The sequence below is a fragment of the Pongo abelii genome, chromosome 11 (genome assembly GCF_028885655.2).
Source record: "Pongo abelii isolate AG06213 chromosome 11, NHGRI_mPonAbe1-v2.0_pri, whole genome shotgun sequence".
Lineage (NCBI taxonomy): Eukaryota > Metazoa > Chordata > Mammalia > Primates > Hominidae > Pongo > Pongo abelii.
In genome coordinates, this window is record NC_071996.2 from 1116278 (window position 1) to 1132500 (window position 16223).

The 16223-nt window shown below is 42.2% G+C and overlaps 1 long non-coding RNA gene across 12 annotated transcripts in view; it reads left to right on the forward strand.

Moving 5' to 3' along the window:
* The first annotated feature begins 12955 nt into the window (after positions 1-12955).
* The window catches only part of LOC134759570 (uncharacterized), a 26844-nt gene continuing 23576 nt past the window's right edge, over positions 12956-16223 (forward strand). For 4 of the 12 annotated variants that reach the window (XR_010135931.1, XR_010135936.1, XR_010135932.1 and 1 more), the window contains exon 1: positions 13270-13358. This is a non-coding gene — a long non-coding RNA (uncharacterized LOC134759570). Of the gene's footprint in view, positions 13359-15858; positions 15973-16223 lie in introns of all 12 variants that reach the window. The other 8 variants (XR_010135937.1, XR_010135940.1, XR_010135934.1 and 5 more) reach the window with 8 other exon arrangements.

Sequence of the window (16223 nt, forward strand, 5' to 3'; positions counted from 1 at the left end):
ACTCACTCAACCTGGAGCTATTACCACGGCTGGTATTCGCACATATGCACCGCCTGTGTTCCTAGAAACTGGCCATCCCAGCCCATCACAGCCAACACCAACACCAGCATGGAATGCTTGGGAATCAAAGATTTTTCTTGTCATTGCTACTGCCATCATCCATTGCTCACTGCTGGCACCTGAGCAAGTCACATGAAGGCCAAATAATTAGTCTTCCTGGACCTGCTAACACTGCTGCCAGCATAACTGCCTTGAGGCCCAAAAACAGGCAAGCTAAGCTCACCACCGCCACCACTAGGATACAATGGCTAAACCTCTGGTGCCCCTATCCCCAGCAAAACTTTACCACAGTCTCTGTTAAAAACGATACCCTAAGCCACTGAGGATGTTACAGACACCACTGATACTCTTTACAGCCAAAGAAATCATATAAAGACAGGCCGGGTATGGTGGTTCCTGCCTGTAATCCCAGCACTTTGGGAGGCCAAGGCCAGTGGCTCGCTTGAGCCCAGGAGTTCGAGACCAGCATGGGGAACATGGCAAAACCCTGACTCTACTAAAAATGCACAAATTTGCTGGGCATAGTGGTAGGCACCTGTAATCCCAGCTGCCTGGGAGGCTGAGGCACAAGAATCACTTGAACTCAGAGGTGGAGGTTACAGTGAGCAGAGATATTGCCACTCCACTCCATCCTGGGCAACAGAGAAAGATTCTATCTTAAAATATATACATATATTAAATCCTGCGCTCTCCTCTCCTCAGTTGCCTTGTCACTGTGTAAGCGTATGTTTTGGAAGGGAGGGATAGGAGGAGGACAGGCCACTAGAGAGTCACGAGAACCGGCTAAAGATCTCACAGCATATTTTATACTCTTGACATGGAGAGACTTCTCTGTTATTCTCATCACATTAAACTCAAGCATTTTCTTTCTTTCTTTTTTTTTTTTTTTTGAGAAATCACATTGAACTTCCAAAATTATAAAGTTGAAAAGATTTAATAATTGACCATTGGAAACATGAAAGAAGATTAGCTATAAAAATAACTCAGGACAATGTATTTATCATAAACAGATGGTCTTGGTAAAAGAAAGGTTCATGCCCAGCTAGCCCATTCTTCAATATCTGCTAAAAAAGAGAAAAGGAAACTTAAAGACATCATAGACTTAGGAATTTCATCTCACAGTGCCTTAAATTCCCAAATCACATGGGGAAGAGAAGAAGCGGTTGCATATTAGACTAAGTAGTTTTACTGAATGTTGTCTGTTGATTTAAAAATTACACTCTTACCAAGGGCAAATTTAAATACTGAAAGTTATTTCCTAAACATCAAAGAATATTGTCAGTATATAAAAAGATTTTAAAAAACATTGACACCTTAACTAAATCTAACACAAATTTAAAAGAAAAAGTAACTAGAAAATGAAAGAAGCATCTGACAAGCATGCAATGCACCCTCTGTTGTGCCAACAGCTCCTGTTTGTTGAGTCCTCTCCTCTATTCTGCCTCCTCCATCTCCTTGCAGATTCCCATTTTTGCTATTTTATCTCTCTACTCCTTTCTCAGGTCACCATCTCACATTCTTTTTTTGTCTTTTGATGTCCAATCTCACCCACACCACCTTCATTCTCTATTTTATCTTTACAAATGGTTAATTGGGAATAAAGAGGGAAAACACTGCTGGGAAGTTACTTGAATCCTGGTACACACTATCATTATCACCGTTTTCCATGTTGATGCTCATGTGTCTCTGCTTTCTCGACAGACTATTTAATCAGCAGACAGATCAACAGGCCAAAATTTCCACCATAGTTGCACACTTGAATGCGGATGAATGGATTACAATACGTTCAAGTCTTGCAATGAGAGGCATAATGTATGGTGGTATAATTGAGAGTGGTTACCAGGAAGAGTTAAAGGTCATTTATACAATATCACTCCAGATTCTTGTGCTATAAAACCGCAGATGTGGGTTGCTCAATTTTTAGTGGTACCTTGTCAACAATTAAGCTCTGAGGAAGTCTCTGCCCCAATAGAGGCTACATACAGAACTGGGGGATTCAGACCCACTGGTACAGGTAGCTTAAATCCTGGAGCCAAAATATGGGTACAGCGTCCATCACAGCCTACCCCTATGGCTGGTGAACTTGTAGCTATGATAGCAGAAACTGAAGGCATAGTACAATTTCCTCAAGATAAAAAACAAAATTATGTTCCCCTCCGTTTTTGTTATTACAGAGAATAACCTGTTTAGTAATGGTCAGCACCTTTGTCTTTGTGTCTGAGGCCAAGAACAAATTCATCATCTGCGTAGCCACCACTGCAAAAGAAGCCAACTGGTAGTCAATGTTGGCTATGCGTGGAGTTGCTGGAGGCCACCGAAGATGGGCTACCTTGGAGAATCGTCCCTGCACCTTACTGCATACTGAATGTTGTGTGTACATCCCTGACAATTCTCACGCTATGACTGTCCTTGCACAGTCATGGTGGGTGTGGTTGTTATTAACTGTGCTTTTAATTCTCCTGTGCTCACCCTGAATCTGTAATCTGTATCAACTATGCCTTCCCCAAGTATCTGTAAGGGTACTTTCCTACCATTGTGTATTAAATTGAGGCCAAATTTGGAAGAAATGTTAAATATTAAATTTTAACTCAATCGAACATGGACAAAAACAATGGTCACCAAGTACCAGAACAGGTTCTGTGAGCTTCTTCAGGCGTTCATCCAGCCGTGTTTCAGAGAAATCTCTATTTTAATCTGTTCCTGTATCTTAGTTGTTGAAAAACAACAGACAATCGCCAAAACAAGTTGACATTTTTATGTTTCTTGAGCCCAGTAGTGAAGAGTCCTCGTTCCTCGGCCTTATGCCAAACGACTCATTACAAAAAGAAGTAGGGTCCCAGATGGCACTAGAGCTTTCTGAGACCTCTCTTCATCTGTGAACGGATGAGCGGCCAACTCTGGAGCCCAGGCTATTGCTTACTGGTCTGGTGATGAATCCTCCATAGTCTGGTGAGTGTAGCATCTGACTCTGGAGCCCAGGCTGTTGCTTCTCTGTCTGATGATGCTTCCTCCATACTCTGTAGTCTGCTATGAGTAAAAAATATATATGTATATGTAAAATTATATATAAAATAATTACATAATTACATATAAATATATTTATTTATATAAATAAATAGAAATAAAATGTATATACAATTTTATATATACAACATATACATATCTTTTCCCTTCTCCCCTTCTCATATCAATTTGCTTTTCATATCTGTATTGCCATACAATTGGGAAAAAGGCTATTTACCTTTAAAAGTATTGTGTGTGCCTTTTATTCTTCCTCATGCATCTCCCATGCAGAACACATGCCTGACTAATTTTTGTATTTTTAGTAGAGATAGGGTTTAGCCATGTTGGCCAGGCTGGTCTCAAACTCCTGATCTCAGGTGATCCTTCCATCTTGGCATCCCAGAGTGCTGGGATTAGAGGCGTGAAACACCGCACCTAGACAGGCAGAAGCATTTCTATAAAGAAAACATACAAATGGCAAACAGGCGTATAAAAGTTGCTAAACATCATTAAACCTCAGAGAAATGCAAATAGGAACAACAATAAGATATTATCTCACTCCAGTTAAAATGTCTTATATCCAAAACACAGACAATAACAAGTGCTGATGAGGATGTGGAGAAAACTGTAGTGCACTCTTGGTGGGAATGTAAATTAGTATAACCACTATAAAAATGTTTGGATGATCCTCAAAAAACTAAAAATTGAGCCACCACTGCTACAATGTAACACAACAGTCCCAGTGCTGGGCATTGACCCAAAAGAAAGAAAATCAGCTTGTTGCTGCACTGTTTACAATAGCTAAGATTTGAAAGCAAACTGTCTACAAATGAATGAATGTATAAAAAAATTACTACATATATACAATGGAGTAGTATTCAGCCATAAAAATGAGATTCTGTCTTTTACAACAACATGGTTAAAAGTGAGTATGTTAAGTGAAATAAACCAGGCGCAGAAAGATAAACACTGCTTGTTCTCACTTATTCGTGGGATGTAAGAATTAAAACAACTGAATTCACGGACATAGAGAGCAGAAAGATAGTTTTCAGGGGCTAAGAAAGACAGTGGAGGCTGGGGGAAATGTGGGGACTGTTAATGGGTACAAAAAATAGAATAAATATGACCTACGATTTGATAGCACAACAAGATGACTCTGGTCAACAATAATGTAATTGTACATTTTAAACTAGTTAAGAAAGAATAATCAGATTTTAACCCAAAGAATAAATGCTGGAGTGGGTGGGTATCACATTCTCTATGATGTGATTACGTGGCATTGCGAGACCATCAAAACATATCATGAACCCCATAAGTATATACACCTACTATGTACCCACAAAAATCACAATTTAAATGAAGTAAATAAAACTATTTAAAAATAAAATATCATAACATTAACTAGGCCCAGAATTACAAGATTTTAATGAAATAAAAATGGCTATGTAATAATCAATCAAAAAGTGAGAAGAAAGTCACACTTTACTCCCATTTTTGTTTATAATTTATCTGTTTTCTAATTTCAAGTTGTAGAATTTTCTTTTTTTCATTTCTAACTAAATTTTAATGTGACCAGTCTGAAATTATTTTTCTATATTTTTAAATTTTTTCACAATTTTTCTCTAACTTTTAGGTTCTATGTTTATGCCTCTTCTATTTTTGAGAAATGTCTCTTCATATTTTTGCCCATTTTAAAGTTAAATTATGTAATTATTTGTTATTGAGTTTTTTGTTTCTTCTGTATTCTGCTTATCAATCCCTTGTCAGCTGTGTAGTTTGCACGTATTTCCTCTTTTTTTTTTTTTTTTTGACAGTCTTGCTCTGTCACCCAGCCTGGAGTGCAATGGCGTGATCTCAGCTCACTGCAACCTCTGCCTCCTGGGTTCAAGCGAATCTATGGCCTCAGCCTCCCGAGTAGATGGGATTTCAGGAACCACTCCTGGCTAATTTTTGTGTTTTTAGTAGAGACGGTGTTTCACCATGTTGGCCAGGCTGGTCTAGAAGTTCTGACCTCAGGTGATCCAGCAGCCTCAGCCTCCCAAAACACTGAGATTACAGGTGTGAGCCATCATGCCCGGTCAATATGATATTATTTACACAATGGAATATTAGTCAGCCATAAAAATATATACAGAACTGGTATGTGCTACAACATGGATAAATAATGAAAACATGCTCAATGAGAAAAGCCAAAGAAAAAAGATCACATATTATATTATTATATTTCTATAAAATGACTAGAATAGAAAACTAGAAATAGAAGCCGGGCGCGGTGGCTCACGTCGGTAATCCCAGCACTTTGGGAGGCTGAAGCGGGCAGATCACGACGTCAGGAGATAGAGACCATCCTGGCTAACATGGTGAAACCCCGTCTCTACTAAAAATACAAAAAAATTAGCCCGGCTAATTTTTTGTTTTTGTTGTGTCTCTGCCGGGTTTTGGTATCAAGATCATGCTGTCCTCATAGAATGAGTTGGAGAGGAGACCCTCCTCCTCAATTTTTGGGGATAGTTTCTGTAGGAATTGTACCAGCTCTTCTTTGTACATTTGTTAGAATTTGGTTGTAAATCCATAAAGTCCAGGGCTTTTATTTTTTTGATTGGCAAGCTACTTATTACCTATTTAATATCAGAGCTTTTCATTGGTCCGTTCAGGAAATCTTTGTCTTCCTGGCTTAATCGTGGGAGAGTGTGCATATCTAGGAATGCATCTATTCCTTGAAAGTTTTCTAGTTTGTGTGTATAAAGGTGTTCATGTTCGTACTGACCCCACATCAATAAAAACAACCATTAGAAACCGTAAAGTTTAACACTTATTTTTATGTCTTTATTCTATTTTTACTTAATTTTTGTACTTGGAATGTGATAAAGATTCAACTTTACTGGTTTAAACGTGGACTTGTTTTCCCAGCATTTCTTGTGGAACAAGCTGTCCTTTCCTTTACATAATGGTTAAGGCATCCTTGTCAAAAGACAATCAATAATGTACGCAAGGATTTTTTGGATTATCTATTTTATTTATTTGATCTCTACAATTGTTCTTATGCCACTATCAAACTGTTATAATTATTGTAGCTTTGTACGTTTTCAAATTTAAAATTGTGAGCCATCAAATTTTGTTCTTCTTTTCAAGATTATTCTGTACATTCAGAGGATTTTCAAATTCATATGAAGTTTTAAATGAATTATTTTGCTTTTGTAGAATAACTAAAATTATTCTGCTTTTGCAGAAAAATTACAAATTGGGATAACAGTACATCTGTACACTACTTTGGGTAGTAGTATTGTCATCTTAACTTCATTAATTCTTCCGGTTTATGAACGTGGAATTTGTTGCCAGTTATTTAAGTCCTTTTTAGTTTTTTTCATAAACATTCTGATCCTCTATTTTTTATTGTACAAGATATCTACCTCCTTATTAAATTTATTACTAAGAATTATATTATTTTAATGTTGTTGCAACAATTGTTTTCTTAATTTACTGTCAAATTTTTCATTGTTGGTATATGGAAATGCACTTCATGTTTCTGTGTTGTAAAAATAATTATTTCATCTCTCAAATCTAGATTAGCAATTCATTCAGAATAAGTATACTGTATATACTGGTAGTCATTTAACTTTTCTAATAAGCTAACCAATTTCAATGTGTCTAAATATGTAAAAATGTTGAATTGTGTTAGATTTTCACTTACTCTCACCTGTCATTTATCAGTCAGAATTACATTACTGCACACGTAGAGCTTTCATTTCTGGGGCCTGGCACAGTGGCTCATGCCTATATTCCTAACACTTTGTGAGGTCAAGGCAGGCGGACCACCTGAGATCAGGAGTTCGAGACCATCATGGTCAACATGGTAAAACCCCGCCTCTACCAAAAATACAAAAATAAGTTGAGCGTGGTAGTGGAAGCCTGTATTCCCAGCTACGTTGGAGGCTGACACAGGAGAATCACCTGAACAAACCCACAACACAAAACAACCAAAGTTAGTCTTCATGTCCAAAGTCTTCAATGGATTTTTTTCATACAGGATTGCTTAGTGCAACATTTAATGGAAAAGATGCATGCTACTGAGATGTAGTTCTCCAAAAGTCTCTTGTGTTTGTTTTTGTTGTGTCTTACATCACATAACTGTCCTGTTCCAGGCTATTTTTCAAAGATTTTTGTACACAAATAACCTGGAAAAAGGGTAGTAGTTTTTCTCTTCAGGTGATGGCAGATAAATTACTCAATCAATAATGAAGACAATTTTTCTCTGTGAGACAAAGGTTGGACAGGTTTGCATGTAACCTACTTTAAAAAGATTGAGGTTTCTTAGTCTTGAGTCTGCTCAGCTGTGACACTAATCTTCCCCATGTGTAATGTCTATCTGAGCCTTTTGAAATCCCTCTAAAAAATGTAGTATGGACAAGGAGAACTAATACAAATATGAGGCTTTTGCCTCCAGGTAGGCAGTAAATAGTAGGTATTTTTTTCATACTTCTGTGTCTCATGCCTTCTACCAGCATCCATGAAAATGAAAGGTTAATAGGTTGGTTTACAAATAGGATAAAATATTAGATCCTTCACAATAATTTAATTTTGGAGATGAGAATGGGATGCCGAGATAAACACAACTTTCTGAAATGGGAAAAGACACAAATACTTGAAGAGCTTGCAAGGGATATGAGAAGTTCCATAGGACCAACAACAAATTCTCTTAGCCAACTGGTTAGTTTGGTGAAACAAGGGATCAAGACTCTGCTGTCTGCTAATGAGGCTGATCTTTGAGAGGATTATAACAATGAGCCTGAGAGCTTTGCGTGTTCATTTTTCTCTTGCTGGAAAGATCAAGGAGCTCTTAAAGCTAATGCTGAGGCTTGGATGAGTCCAAAACACTAGAAGTTCATGTGGTTCAGCTGTGAGCAGCCAAAAGGCTGCTAAAAGCTACATTAAACAGGTCTTGTAAGTCTCTCCTTTACCCACATGAAGGAGCCCACCCTCTGCACTTCTAACTTTTTCCCTTTGTCTATAGCTAACTTCAGCAACTTTAAATATTAAACTACATAAGATTGGAGATTTGGATGGGGGAACACAAATGTATATAGTTCCGTTGGATATAGGTATCTAATTGACCATTCTGTGTAGTCCCCTAGGGTGCACAGGGAGATATAGGTTTTAGGGTGGCTGGAAGTGCTGACAAACCTATCATTCTACTAAGCCAGTTGCTTCCGGATAATGGAAAGCATGATAAGTCCACTGAGTTCTGTGAAGATGAGCGCACTGCTACACTTTGGCTGTGAAGTGAGTTTCTGGGTCTGAGCAATGCTAAATGGAATATCATGGGGATGGATGAGGGATTCTGTGAGTCCATGGATGGTAGTTTTGGCAGAATTCCACGCAGGGAAAGCAAATTTATATGTATAGTAAGAGCCTACTCCAGTGAGTACAAATTGTTGCCCCCTATATTATAAAAGTTATTCAATGTAATAAATTTACTACCAGGTGCCTGGTGAATCACCCTGGAAATGATGCCATATTAAAGACTCAGTGTAGGTCTGTGCTGCTGTCAAATTAAATATTCAGAATTGACTGTAGTCAGACTGCCCTTTGGGATTCAAAGTTCATGTTTCTTAGCCAGTGCATTGCTTCTATTCTGCTATGTTCACCTTGTTTATAAACCCACTGGGTGATGATGGGGGTTACAGGGAAGTAAGAATGACCCATACTCACAGAACAAGACATTCTGTCCACATCGTTATCAAAATCCTCCTCTGATGCAGGTACCCCTTGGTAGGCATTCATATAGAACAGACACATCTTTATGAAATTTACCCAATGAGAGAGGTTTATCCACAAAATTTTTTCTATTTTTTTTTTGTTTTTGCCATGAATTATGTAATCATGTTCCTTGCATGTCATTGACCATGTAGCCAATTCATGGGCCACAGCAGTGCTGCGGGAGTGGGTATCACAGGATCTCAAACTGGTCTTAAGCAATCCTTGCCTCAACCTCTTAAGTAGCTGAGACTATAGGTGCACCCCACAACGCCTAGCTAATTTTGTTTTATTTTTAGTAGAGATTAGATTTTGCTGTGTTTTCCAGGCTGGTCTCACACTCCCCACGTCAAGCAATTCTCCCAGCTTTGCCTGCAAACTGTTTTGACTAGAGGCATAAACTACCACACTCACCACCTATAATTAGATATTTTAAACAATACTATGTAGTGAAACCTATTACGAAGTTATCTAGGGAAAGAAAGCTCACTATCACGGTGTAAAATTGTATAGATATGACGCGTGCATGTGTATGTATACATACTTGCTTGTGTGCGTAGGTGCGTGTTTTCTGAGAAATGGTAACTTATTGCTACCAGGCTAGGATAGCATTCACGTTCTTCTGATGATATCAAATATTGAAACTCCAGGATTCATAGAACAAGATTCCTAACTGGTTCAAGAGAGGGTGAACGATTGATTAATGGGTATTTTGGAAGAAACAAGTGGCCTAAGGACAAGAATAAGTGTGCAAATCATCTCTGTGAAACACTTTCTTTGGAGCACGCATTTCATGCACTTCATTCTACAGTGACAGATATTGTTACTCTGAGTTTGTGAGAGATTGAACCTAGGGTCTACTGTGAAACTCTGTAGACTGGACTTCTATCTGAGGCAACCCCTGCCTCTACCCGCAACCTGCGCCACACTCCAATGGAGCATTCTTCTCAATGGATAAATGGAAATTCCATATGATCCGATGGGCAGAGAGTGCGACTCTTTTTCTCAGGAGCTCTGGTTGAATAGTTTTGGGGACTTTCTGGGAGAATGCTCTGCACCCAGAAACGTTGTCCAAGGGGAATCATGAGAAAATGGGCGACCCCGTGTGCCTCCGTCCCCTCCCACTTCCTCGCCAACCCCTCCATCAGGCATCCCACGGAGTCCAGGATAACAAGTGTTTTGGTTGTCTTTGGGCGACACCTAGCGGCGACCATTATTGAAAATGTAAGCCGTACAGAACAGAAAAAGCTCTTGTCGCCTGCGCACGGCTCACTCACTGCAACGTTGAATTCTGGGCTTAAGCAATCCTCCTGCCTCAGCTTCCTGAGTAGCTGAGAATATAGGCATGTGCCACAATGCTGGGCAATATTTTTAAGTAGTGGTAATCTGTCTCGATATGTTGTCCAGGTTAGTCTCAAACTCCTGGTCTCTATCCATCCTCCACCCTTTGGTCTCCAAAAGTCCTGGGATTACAGGCATGAGACACTGTTCTCACTCCTATAATTTGATGTTTTAAACAATACCATGTAATGAAATGCATCACGAAGACATTTTGCAAAATAAAGCTCACTATCACGATGTAAATTTGCATACTTTTCATGTGCTCATGTGAGCGCATGTGCGTGCCTGTCTGAATGTTTTCTGAGAACTGATCATCTTTTCCCCAGGGACACTGGTTGAAGAGCTGTGGGGACTGTCTGGGAGGGTGTCCCGAGCCCGGAAACGTAATCCAAGAGAGATAAGAACACAGGCGATCCCATGTGCCTCCATCTCCTTCTCCTTCCTCCACAACCCCTCAACCAGGGACCCCACTCATTCCAGGCTGGCATGTCGTTCGGTTGTCATTTGGCGTCACCTAGCGGTCACTGTTATTGAAAATGGAAGCATCACACCAAAACTGGCCGCCTGTGCACAGCCAGGGAAAACTGGTTTCCCTTGGGCCCCACCCTGACCTCTGAGTCACTCCTTCCCTCCCTCCCCCTATGCCTTTTTACATAGGAAACCTCCAACCTGGCTGGGCCTGATTGTTTATTTATTTATTTATTCATTTATTTATTTAGAGAGAGAGACAGTTTCGCTCTAGTAGCCCAGGTTGAAGTGCCATGGCGCCATCTCGGCTCACTGCAACCTCTCCCTCCCAGGTTCAAGTGATTCTCCTACCTCAGCCTTCCCAGTAGCTGGTATTACAGGCGCCCGCCACTACGCTCAGCTAATTTTTGTATCTTTAGTAAGGACTTCATTTCTCCATGTTGGCCAGTCTGGTCTCGAAGTCCTGACCTCAGGTGATCCAAGCACCTCAGCCTCCTAAAGTGCTGGGATTACAGGCGTGAGCCAGGGCGCCTGGCCTATCATTTGCTTTACTTTCTTCCTTTTTTTTTTTTTTTTTTTAAATCAGCATGAAGACTTCTACCTGGGTTTTAAAAATTGTGTGATAGAAAAATAAATGTTGGGGCTTCCACATCACTAAAGTAAAGGGAAAAGTCAAGCTGGCAACTGTTTAGGGCCACCCTGCCATTCTATTCAAAGTCACTCCTCTGCTCTTTTCTTTTTTTTTTTTTTTTTTCTGTTTTGAGATGGAGTCTCGCTCAGACGTTCAGGCTGGAGCCCAATGGAGCGATCTCCGCTCACTACAACATCCGCCTCCTGGTCTCAAGCGATAAATGCATATTTGGTTGCCTCCTTTGGAGAGGTTAATTAGAAACTCCAAAGAATGTAACCATTTGTCTCTTAACTACCTGTGACCAGGAAGTCCCCTCCTCGCTTTGAGTTCTCCCACCTTTGCTAAGTTGTCCCGCCTTTGCAGACCGAACCAATGTTCATCTTGCATACGTTGATTGATGTCTCATGTCTTCCTAGAATGTATAAAACGATAATGTTCTCTGATTACCTTAGGCACATGTCCTCAGAACCTCCTGAGGCTGTGTCACGGGTGTGCGTCCTGAACCTTGGTTAAACAAACTTTCTAAATTAACTGAGACCTGTCTGAAGTTTTCAGGGTTCAGAACGGAAAGTGCATTGTAGCGTCACCCTAGGACTCATTATTAACAAAAACTATCCTAAATCTTTGCAGATACAATGAAAGCAGTGGTATGTAAACTGTATGAAACTAAATGGCACTTAGTACAAGTAAAGGAATACATGCTGAGAAAAAAGTCATGAACCGCTCACTTTTCAAAGAAGAAATAATACTATGAATTCTGTGTAATTTCCAGACTCAGCTTGTTTCATAAGCTGTCCCCACCAAACTTGGAAACATTCCAGAGTGAGCTATTGTGCCTCCAGCCTTTGCCCCTCCTCCTTTTTTCCCCTGAACCCTCCCCTCAACCCTTGCCTGCAGTCACATTCTCTGATTCTGCAAAAGCAAATGGGAGCCCTAGAGAGAGTTATCTTTTCTTTTTTCTTTTTTTTTTTCTCTCTTTTTTGAGATGGAGTCTCGCTTAGATAGCCCAATGGAGCGATCTCGGCTCACTGCAACATCCGCCTCCTGGTTTCAAGCGATTAACCTGCCTCAGCCTACCGAGTAGCTGGGATTACAGGCACCCACTATTATGCCCAGCTAATTTTGGTATTTTCATAGAGACAGGGTTTAACCATGTTGGCCACGCTGGAGTCGAACTCCTGACATCAGGTGATCCGTCGGCCTCAGCCTCTCAATATGCCGGGATTACAGGCGTGAGCCTCTGCGGACAGCGAGTTCTCTTTTCTTTCTGAAGGGCAAGGCAAAGTGGAATGGATTCACCTAAAAGCGAACTGCATGCCCGGGAAAGCATCATGGTTAGACCCATGTGAGACAGGTTAGTTTTACTGCGTGTGTTCCACATGTGTTGTTGTCCATGTGTTGCTACCATAGTAATCCTGCTCAGCATGAGAGGAACCAAAGTTTCAGACATTTGGTGTATGTGCTTGGCTGGGGAGCCAAAGGTGAGCAGCCACCATCTGTGGGATTATGACTGAATGCCTCTAAATCAGAATCCCGCCCAGAAGAGAGGATGCAGCAGCGCCGGCAAGCCTCGGTTGGCCTCAGATAGCTCTTCCCCCGCCTTTCCCACCGGCCGGACGCTCCGCCCCACTGCGCGCCGAGACCTGGCTCCGGTGCAGGGAGCCCCTCGTCCTAAAAAACGGGGTGCAGCTAGAAAGGCCTTTGCTCCCTGGCCCATCACATAACACGTTTATGGGGAATCTGATACTAAACTATTCGTAAACGCCCTGCTTCCGGGTCAGGGTTTCCTATGGAACATGGCAGCTCCCTCACTGCAACCTATTGAAAGTCAGCCCACCACACAAGTGTCTCTAAACCAGTGTGCGGGAAACCCGGCTTTGTGGCGTGTCCTGTGTAATTCAGCCCTGGCCGTCTACCTTCCTTCTTCCCTCCTTTTGCCCGCGGGGACTAAGGTCCCGGGCCTGCTCATGCCCACCAGCCCCCGAGCCCCGGGACAGGCTGCGGCTGTCTCTCGCGAGAGTTCATTGGAGCGCACCGTGCATTTGGGAGGCGCCGGCCCCACCAGCGGGGTTCCCAAGATACAGCGCCGGGAGTTGCCGAGGTAGGGTTGGCGCCCCTGCTGGATGTTCCACCTCTCTGATTCAGCTTCTTTCCCCCACCCCGCTGGGAATCCTCCACGGGTTGGGAACGGATTCTTTGAGCTTGGTGTGAATGGCTGAGGCGCGGGTGTCAGAGGTTGTGCCCCTGCAGTCCCTGTCCGAGTAGTGTTCGCGCGTGCCCGTGGGCGGCCGTTGGGGTCACAGTCCCTCTCCCCGCCCCAGGTGCGCTGGGATGAGAGTAGCCAGTCACCACCCTTGTGTCTTCACTGGTCTCCGCTGCCCGGGTCAGCCAGCGGACTGCACGAGAATGGCTGGCAGATCTGCCGAGTTAGATGGCCTCAAAGCTGGGCCAGTTCTGTGTGATAAGGTTCCAACTGGTTCTGACCGCTTCCGTCCGCGAGCACCTCATTTGGCCTTTAGGGTGGACCCGATCGATTAGATGCTGGCATTTGGCTTGTCGATCAGCCCGCAAGTCGACCGCCTGTGGGAAGCAAGCAACATCCAGTTGACACGGCCGTCAGCTTCTCTGCCTGGAAGACCAGGGACCAGGGCCTAAGGCCCCAATCCTCAGGTCTCGGGTCGCCGTGTCCACCTGATGTCGGCGGCAAGCGTTGGACTTGACCGTCAACTTGGGATTTCTAAAGTAGACCATATAACTTCGGTCAGCAGCAGTACCGCCCACATTCACTTGGTGTCACTTATTCCTTGCGTTGTTTCTTCCTCTCCAATTGTTTCCACAGTACTTTCAGTTGCTCTTCGTTTTGTTTTTCTTTTACTTTTCTTGCTCCTCTTTCTACACACTGAAGTTGCTGTGGTTTTATATTTACCTTTTATTTATTTATATTTTTGAGGCAGGTTAGAGTGTAAGAATGCAATCTCGGCTCACTGCCGCCTAGACTTTCCAGGGCTCCCTCAGGTGATCTTCCTATCTCAGCCTTCCAAGTGGCTGAGACTACAGGATCACTTAATTCTGTGATGTTGAAGCTGAAGTGAGCCGTGTTCATGCCATTGCCCTCCAGTGTAAGTGTTTCATAAAGTAACAGAAACAGGTTAAAGAAAAAAATTTATTTGAAATTAACTACAATTAATTGTGATCTATATGACCTTTTATATTTTTTCACTCCCACGAGTTTATTATTATTGTTGTTTGTTATTATTTCTTTGTATTATTGTCATTATTGTTATTGTTTTCATTATTTATCTAGTCATTTAGAGATGGAGCCTTGCTCTATCACCCATACTGCAGTGCAGTGGCGCGACTTTGGGTCACTGTAGCTTCAAATTCCTGGGTTCAAGTTCGTAATATAGCGAAACACCCTGTATACTAAAATCTGTCAGTGACACCTTCAGGACCGTTGGTTGTGGCGGCTGCAATTTCGGAGGCTGAGGCGGGCAGTTCGCTAGAGCTAGGGAGTTCAGGACAGCCTGGGCAACAGACTGCAGAGCATTTGCTTGACCAAGGCCCACTGCAGCCTCCACCTCCCGAGCCCAAGCGATGCTCTCACCTCAGGCTCCAAAGGATCTGGGGATACAGGGGCCTGCCATCACGATGCCCGGATTTTTTTCTTGTCTTTTCTTTTTCAGTAGAGACGGGGTCTCACTGTGTTGCCAGGGCTGGTCTCAAACTCCTGGGCTCCAGCAATTCTTCCACGTCCGCCTCCCAAAATGCTGGGATTATAGGTGTGAAACACGATGCCCTGCCTTCTTTTTATTTCCTTCATTTTTTCTCTTTTTTTCTTTCTCTTTCTGTCTTTTATTTGTGTTCTCTCTCTTTTTCTTCCCCCCTTTTTTCTCTCATTTCTCATTCTTTTTTTTTTCTGTTTCTACGTTTTTCGGTTTTCTTTTTCATCTCTCTTCCCTTTACATCTCTGTCTGTCTATATTTTTTTCTTGATCTTCCTTATTTTCTCTCTCTTCTTCATTTCTTTCCATCCCACTGTCTGTCTGTCTTTGTGTAGATACTGGAACAGTCTCCTTATTCTGTATCTCCCTGTGTATCCTAAGCCTCTGTGACTTTCACTTTGGTGTTTTTCCTATTTGTGGCATAAAATGAACTCACTGTTCTTGTATTTCGGTGCTCTGTGAACGCTCGAAGGGTGGGGAAAAAGTGGACCACGAATTTGATTGGTTTCATGACAGACATGGGAGACAAAAGAACATACGATGATTACTTTGCTAAGTGCCCTGTTTATTCTTCCAACTGGACTCATAAAAGTACGGACGCAGTTGGTGGGTTGAGAGAGCTCTGTGTAGTCATGACTCTGAAATTATACCTGACAAGAGCGGTGATGATGAACGGGCGGTATGGAAACCTGCCCTTCTTTGGTATTAGTTGAGCACAGTGAGAAGAGATTCAGAATGGCCTGTATCTCAACCTGATGGTACTGTTTTTCGGCTCTGACCTTTAGGAACGTGTGAAGCCTTCCGGTGCATTCCCGCCACTTCCTTGCAGTTTTCTTTTGATACTTTTCGATTAACTAACGTATTTATTAATTTATTTGAGATGGAGTCTTGTTCTGTTCGTCAGGCCATGGCGCGGTATCGGGTCACTGCAACCTCCGCCTCCCAGGTTCCAGCGATTCTCTTGTCTTAGCCTATCGAGTAGCTGGGATAACAGGTGCGTGCCACCATAACTAGCTAACTTTTGCCTTTTTAGTAAAGACAGGGTTTCACCACGTTGCCCAGGCCGCTCTTGAACTGCAATTTCCAGGAATCCTGTGGCCACGGCCTCCCAAAGTGCTGGGAGGCCCCAGGTCATCAGACTCGAGAAAGAATGTTGGTTGATATAGAAAGGCGTGACACACTGCGCCCTACCCAAATTGCTATGTTTAAAAATAAACCAGTAGGCTGGGTGCAGTGCGTCATTCC